Here is a 7,072-nt window from a genome sequence, read left to right on the forward strand (position 1 = left end):
GTACAGCATCCCTTCCTGATCAAAACTCTTCAAAGTGTAGGGATAGAGGGCACATACCTCAATATTATCAAAGCCATCTATGAAAAACCCACCGCAAATATCATTCTCAATGGAGAAAAACTGAAAGCTTTTCCGCTAAGGTCAGGAACACGGCAGGGATTTCCATTATCACCACAGCTATTCAACATAGTACTAGAAGTCCTAGCCTCAGCAATCAGACAACGAAAAGAAATTAAAGGCATCCAAATTGGCAAAGAAGAAGTCAAACTATCACTCTTCGCAGGTGATATGATACTTTCTGTGGAAAACCCAAAAGACTCCACTCCAAAACTGCCTGAACTTGTACAGGAATTCAGTAAAGTGTCAGGATATAAAATCAATGCACAGAAATCAGTTGCATTTCTCTACACCAACAACAAGACAGAAGAAAGAGAAATTAAGGAGTCAATCCCATTTACAATTGCACCCAAAACTATAAGATACCTAGGAATAAACCTAACCAAAGAGGCTAAGAATCTATACTCAGAAAACTATAAAGTACTCATGAAAGAAATTGAGGAAGACACAAATAAATGGAAAAATGTTCCACGCTCCTGGATTGGAAGAACAAATATTGTGAAAATGTCTATGCTACCTAAAGCAATCTACACATTTAATGCAATCCCTATCAAAATCCCACCCATTTTTTCCAAAGAAATGGAACAAATAATTCTAAAATTTATATGGAACCAGAAAAGACCTCGAATAGCTAAAGGAATATTGAAAAAGAAAGCCAAAGTTGGTGGCATCACAGTCCCGGACTTCAAGCTCCATTACAAAGCTGTCATCATCAAGACAGCATGGTACTGGCACAAAAACAGACACATAGATCAATGGAACAGAATAGAGAGCCCAGAAATAGACCCTCAACTCTATGGTCAACTAATCTTCGACAAAGCAGGAAAGAATGTCCAATGGAACAAAGACAGCCTCTTCAATAAATGGTGTTGGGAAAATTGGACAGCCATATGCAGAAAAATGAAATCGGACCATTTCCTTACACCACACACAAAAATAGACTCAAAATGGATGAAGGACCTCAATGTGAGAAAGGAATCCATCAAAATCCTTGAGGAGAACATAGGCAACAACCTCTTTGACCTCAGCTGCAGCAACGTCTTCCTAGGAACATTGTCAAAGGCAAGGGAAGCAAGGGCAAAAATGGACTATTGGGACTTCATCAAGATCAAAAGCTTTTGCACAGCAAAGGAAACAGTTAACAAAACCAAAAGACAACTGACAGAATGGGAGAAGATTTTTGCAAATGACATATCGGATAAAGGGCTAGTGTCCAAAATCTATAAAGAACTTAGCAAACTCAACACCCAAAGAACAAATAATCCAATCAAGAAATGGGCAGAGGACATGAACATATATTTCTGCAAAGAAGACCTCCAGATGGCCAACAGACACATGAAAAAGTGCTCCACATCACTTGGCATCAGGGAAATACAAATCAAAACCACAATGAGATACCACCTCACACCAGTCAGAATGGCTAAAATTAACAAATCAGGAAATGACAGATGCTGGCGAGGATGCGGAGAAAGGGGAACCCTCCTACACTGTTGGTGGGAATGCAAGCTGGTGTAACCTCTCTGGAAAACAGTATAGAGGTTCCTCAAAAAGTTGAAAATAGAGCTACCCTATGACCCAGCAAACACGACTGGGTATTTACCCTAAAGATACAAATGTAGTGATCCAAAGGGGCACATGCACCTGAATGTTTATAGCAGCAATGTCCACAATAGCCAAACTATGAAAAGAATGTAGATGTCCATCAACAGACGAATGGATAAAGAAGGTGTGGTATATATATATACAATGGAATACTATGCAGCCATCAAAAGAAATGAAATCTTGCCATTTGCAATGACATGGATGGAACTAGAGGGTATTATGCTTAGCCTAATAAGTCAATCAGAGAAAGACAATTATCATATGATCTCCCTGACATGAAGAATTTGACAGGCAATGTTGAAGGTTTGGTGGGTAGGGCAGGAAAAAAATGAAACAAGATCAGATCAGGAGGGAGACAAACGATAAAAGACTCTTAATCTCACAAAACAAACTGAAGGTTGCTGGGGGGAGGGGGAAGGGAGAGGGTGGTTGGGTTATGGACATTGGCGAGGGTATGTGCTATGGTGAGTGCTGTGAAGTATGTAAACCTAGCAATTCACAGACCTGTACCCCTGGGATAATAATACATTATATGTTAATAAAAAAAAATAGAAATAGAAGAAAAACTTCCAAACTCTTCTCTGAAACCAGCATTACCTTGATCCCAAAACCAGATGAAGACCCCATCAAAAAGAATTACAGACCAATATCCTTAATGAGCATAAATGCCAATATATTTAACAAGATCCTAACCAATAGAATCCAATAGTACATTAAAAGGATTATCCACCACGGGCAGGGGTGATTTATTGCTGGGATGCCAGGGTGGTTCAACATTCACAGACCAATCAACATGACAGAGCACATTAATAAAAGAAGAGACAAGAACCATATGATCCTCTCAATTGATGCAGAAAAACCATTTGACAAAAACAGCATCCTTTCCTGATTAAACTCTTCAAAGTATTGGGGTAGAGGGAACATACCTCAATATCATAAAAGAAATCTATAAGAAGCCTACAGCAAATATCATTCTCAGTGAGGAAAAACTGAGAGCTTTTCCCTTAAGATCAGGAATATGACAGGTATGCCCACTTTTACAATTATTGTTCAACATAGTACTAGAAGTCCTACCCTCAACAATCAGACAATAAATAAATAAATAAATAAATAAATAAATAAATGGCATTCAAATTGGCAAAGAAGTCAAACTCTCTCTCTTCCCAGATGGGAAGATATTTTATGTGGAAAACCCAAAGACTCCATACAGAATTCATACAGCAATTCAGCAACATGCAGGATACAAAGTCAAGGCACAGAAATAAGTTACACTTCTATACTCTAACAATGTAATTGAAGAAAGAGAAATTGAGGGATTGATTCCATTTAGAATAGCACCAAAAACTATAAGATACCTAGGAATAAACCTAATCAAAGAAATAAAGTATCTGTACTATACTCTAGAAAGTACAGAAATTATAAGAAATTGAGGAAGATACAAAGAGATGGAAAAATATTCCATGCTCATTGGTCAGAAGAATAAACATTGTTAAAATGTCTATGCTGCCCAGAGGAATCTATACTTTCAATACAATCCCTCTCAAAATACCATTGACATTTTCACAGATCTGGAACAAACAATCCTAAAATTTTCATGGAACCATAAAAGGCCCCCAATCATGAGGGGAAAGTTAAAAAAGAAAACCAAAGCTGGGGAATCATGATGCCTGACTTCAAGCTATATTACAAAGCTGTGATCATCAAAACAGCAGGGTATTGGCACAAAAACAGAAATATAGATCAATGGAACAGAACAGAGACCCCAGAAGTTGACCCTCAACTCTGATCAACTAATCTTTGGCAAATCAGGAAAGAATATCCAATGAGAAAAAAGAGTATCTTCAATAAATGGTTCTGGGAAAATTGGACAGCCACATGCAGAAGAATGAAACTCGACCATTCTCCTACATGATACACAAGGATAAACTCAAAATGGATGAAAGAACTCAATGTGATACAGGAATCCATCAAAATCTTAGAGGAGAACATAGGCAGTAACCTCTTCAATATCGGCCACAATGACTTCTTTCAAGTCACATCTCCCAAAGCAGGCAAACAAAAGTGAAAGTGAACTTTTGGAACTTCATCAAGATAAAAAGTTTCAGCATGGCAAAGGAAACAGTCAACAAAACTAAGAGGCAACCCACAGAATGGGAGAAGATATTTGCAAATGACATTATGGATCAAGGGCTGATATCCAAGATCTTTAAAGAACTCCTCAAACTCAACGACCAAAAAACAAATAACCCAGTCAATAAATGGGCATCGACATGGACGGGACTGGAAGAGATTACGCTGAGTGAAATAAGTCAAGCGGAGACAGTCAATTATCATATGGTTTTACTTATTTGTGGAGCATAACAAATAACATGAAGGACATAGGGAGATGGAGAGGGAAGGGAGTTGAGGGAAATTGGACGGGGAAGTGAACCATGAGAGACTATGGACTCTGAAAAACAACCTGAGGGTTTTGAAGGTGCGGGGGGTGGGAGGTTGGGGGAGCCAGGTAGTGGGTATTATGGAAGTCACATATTGCATGGAGCACTGGGTGTGGTGCATAAACAATGAATTCTGTTATGCTTAAAAGAAATTAATTAAATAAATAAATAAATAAATAAATAAATAAATAAAAATGGGCAGAAGACATGAACAGACACTTCTCCAAAGAAGACACACAAAGAGCTAACAGACACATGAAAAAAATGTCCAACATCTCTAGCCATCATGGAAATACAAATCAAAAGCACAATGAGAAAACCACCTTACACCAGTTAGAATGGCAAAAATTAACACTTTGTCCACTGCCAAATGAAGAACTTTTCAACTCTACTCTATGGGCTAACCTAAATTTGCACTCTTTCATCAGGATTTTGGTATCAATGGAGCCTGCTGCAAACTGACTTCCAAACAGCAATATAGGCCTTAACTCAGGAACAGCCCTGCCCCCCCCAAAAAAAGAACTCCCATTGGAAATCCAGCTATCCTTCTTGCCACACCCTACTCAAATAATGAGGTAAGAGATGTCCTTGCATTTCTACTTTCCACCTAACAAGTAGCAACACAGCTTGTGCTGAATAGGACTTTCCATGAACTTTTTGAGGTACAATGCACCTAAAAACAAATTGCCCCTCTCTGAGTGAAAGTCCTCATGCTACCCATCATATATTTGACAGTTTGCAGCATCATCCAGGACACAAGAGAAAGCCATAGGTCATCTGATCCTCTTCAGTGGAAAGGTTTGCTTTAGTCAAACACCCCTGAGAAGCTAGCAGCTATTTTTCAAATACTCTGGGAGAAGAATCTTCCTCGATTATTTTTCAAATGCAAAACACAAGACTACTTTGCAGAGAAATCTTCTGCAATTTCTGCTGAAGATTCCAGATTCCAGCATATGCACGATGGTAGAAACTTCTATCATATAATCACATCTTATGGACTCATAGGGACTACCTGGCGCTGACTTTCAGTAAATCTACTAAGTTTCTTTCAGCTCAGCATCTGCTGCAATTCAAATAATTCTGGTGACTCTGTAAGAAGAGACTAAGAGGATTTCTACCTAATGAGTATGATTTTGCCCAAACCAGAACAGTCTTAATAGTATCTGACGTTCTTGCTTAATAGAATGATCTGAAAAACATGACAACATGTTGCAAAGTTTGAACAATATCTCTACTGCTCCAGCTGAAGGAATTCTCAGGAATTTCACAGATGGCACTTGGTCTGGAATTTCAACTACCCTCCTAGTGTTCTATGGATATTAAAGGATTTTCTTTTTTTGAGTTTATTCCTCTGATGAAAGAATAATTGCAACAAGTGCTAATTTGTCCCAGGTGATAATTAACTCCAAATCCTAAGTAAATTATGGCAATATGCTAATATACACACATTTCCATGTGATGTACAGTAAACATACACAGAGATCTAGTCGATGAAAATGCAAAGTAGACAAGGGTGACTCAAACTATTATGGAAAAGAAGGTGTTAACTAAGTCTATTAAGGTATACCAATCCCTGTGGGCCCTTTGCAATTAATTCTTACATTGCCTTTACAACAGCTATCCCAGCTCAAACAATCTGAATACACCTATTTAATCTTTCAAAGTCTCCTTTACCTCTTATTCATTGGCAGACTAGAATAGTTTTAAAAGTGGGTTTTAAGGAGGGCACATATTGCATGGAGCACTGGGTGTGGTGCATAAACAATGAATCTTGGAATACTGAAAAAAAAAAAAAAACAAAATAAAATCTAAAAAAGAGGATAAAAATAAAAAATAAAACAAATTTATTGTGAATCAGATTTCAAACTCAATCAATTCCTTATCAGAGCATGAACATGTAGCTCTTTTCAAGTTGTGCATGGCTTAGTGTACTACTCATAAGAACCAGGCCAAGTTTAACATTCCCATGTAGCAAGTGTGTGAAAACTGAGCAGATTTCCACAGTGAAAGGACCATACACCATGACTCTTTTATACACAATATCCATCACATTATGCAATCAGGTGTGAAGCTCTCCAGCCAAAACCCACCGATGACCCTACTGTAACTCAGAAGCTTGGGTTCATCATCACTGCAGTGGGGGAGAGCATACATGTAGGGAACTGCAGAGAGGTGTCCCAGCTCAAGGGTCTTAGAAAACACTTACATTGGATTGGGACTTCTGTTAGGTGATCTGGGGGAGGTTGTAGGGAAGTAGGCCTCTTATCTGGATTGGATGTTTTCAGGGAGCATCAGCATGCTATCATTGGGGATCTAACCAAACCTCTTCTAGAAGGAGAAGACACAGGAATGAGGCAAAGCTGAGATAGGTAATGAAGAAGCATCACTCATTATCTAGGAAAAAGTCCAATGTGCCATTGTGGGTTTTGGCACACTGACGTTGCTTTTGTCTGCGTGCAAATAACACTGGGAAGTGATCTTGCCCTTTGCCTCCCTTCATCACAGTCACTGAGCACCCTTGTCTCCCTTGGTCTTCTGTGACTTTGCATGTGTGCGATGGGAGAACACCATTTCCTAGCCCTCGCCCAGCTAAGCCCTTAATACCTCTGAAGCCCAGCCATGCCAGACCAGATGGCAGGGCTACTTTCCTGCTTTTGACCTCCTAAGTCATTGTGGATAAGAGAGTAATCATGGCCTAGGTAATAGGAGAGTTTGGTGGAATCCAAAATGGACATTGGTGATTAGTAAATGCTGATTAATGCATTCAGGTGAGAAACCTTTAGGCTCTAGTGATGGGCACAAGAAGCATGTCTTCTGTTTAAAAACTGGGAACACAGGTACAAAGTACAATTTACAGTCACACAGGAAGGACTGGATAAAATTCAAATTATCTGTCACTGGGATTGAATGAATCA

The sequence above is a fragment of the Enhydra lutris genome, unplaced genomic scaffold (assembly GCF_002288905.1).
Source record: "Enhydra lutris kenyoni isolate GAN:26980312 unplaced genomic scaffold, ASM228890v2 scaffoldscaffold56, whole genome shotgun sequence".
NCBI classification, from domain to species: domain Eukaryota; kingdom Metazoa; phylum Chordata; class Mammalia; order Carnivora; family Mustelidae; genus Enhydra; species Enhydra lutris.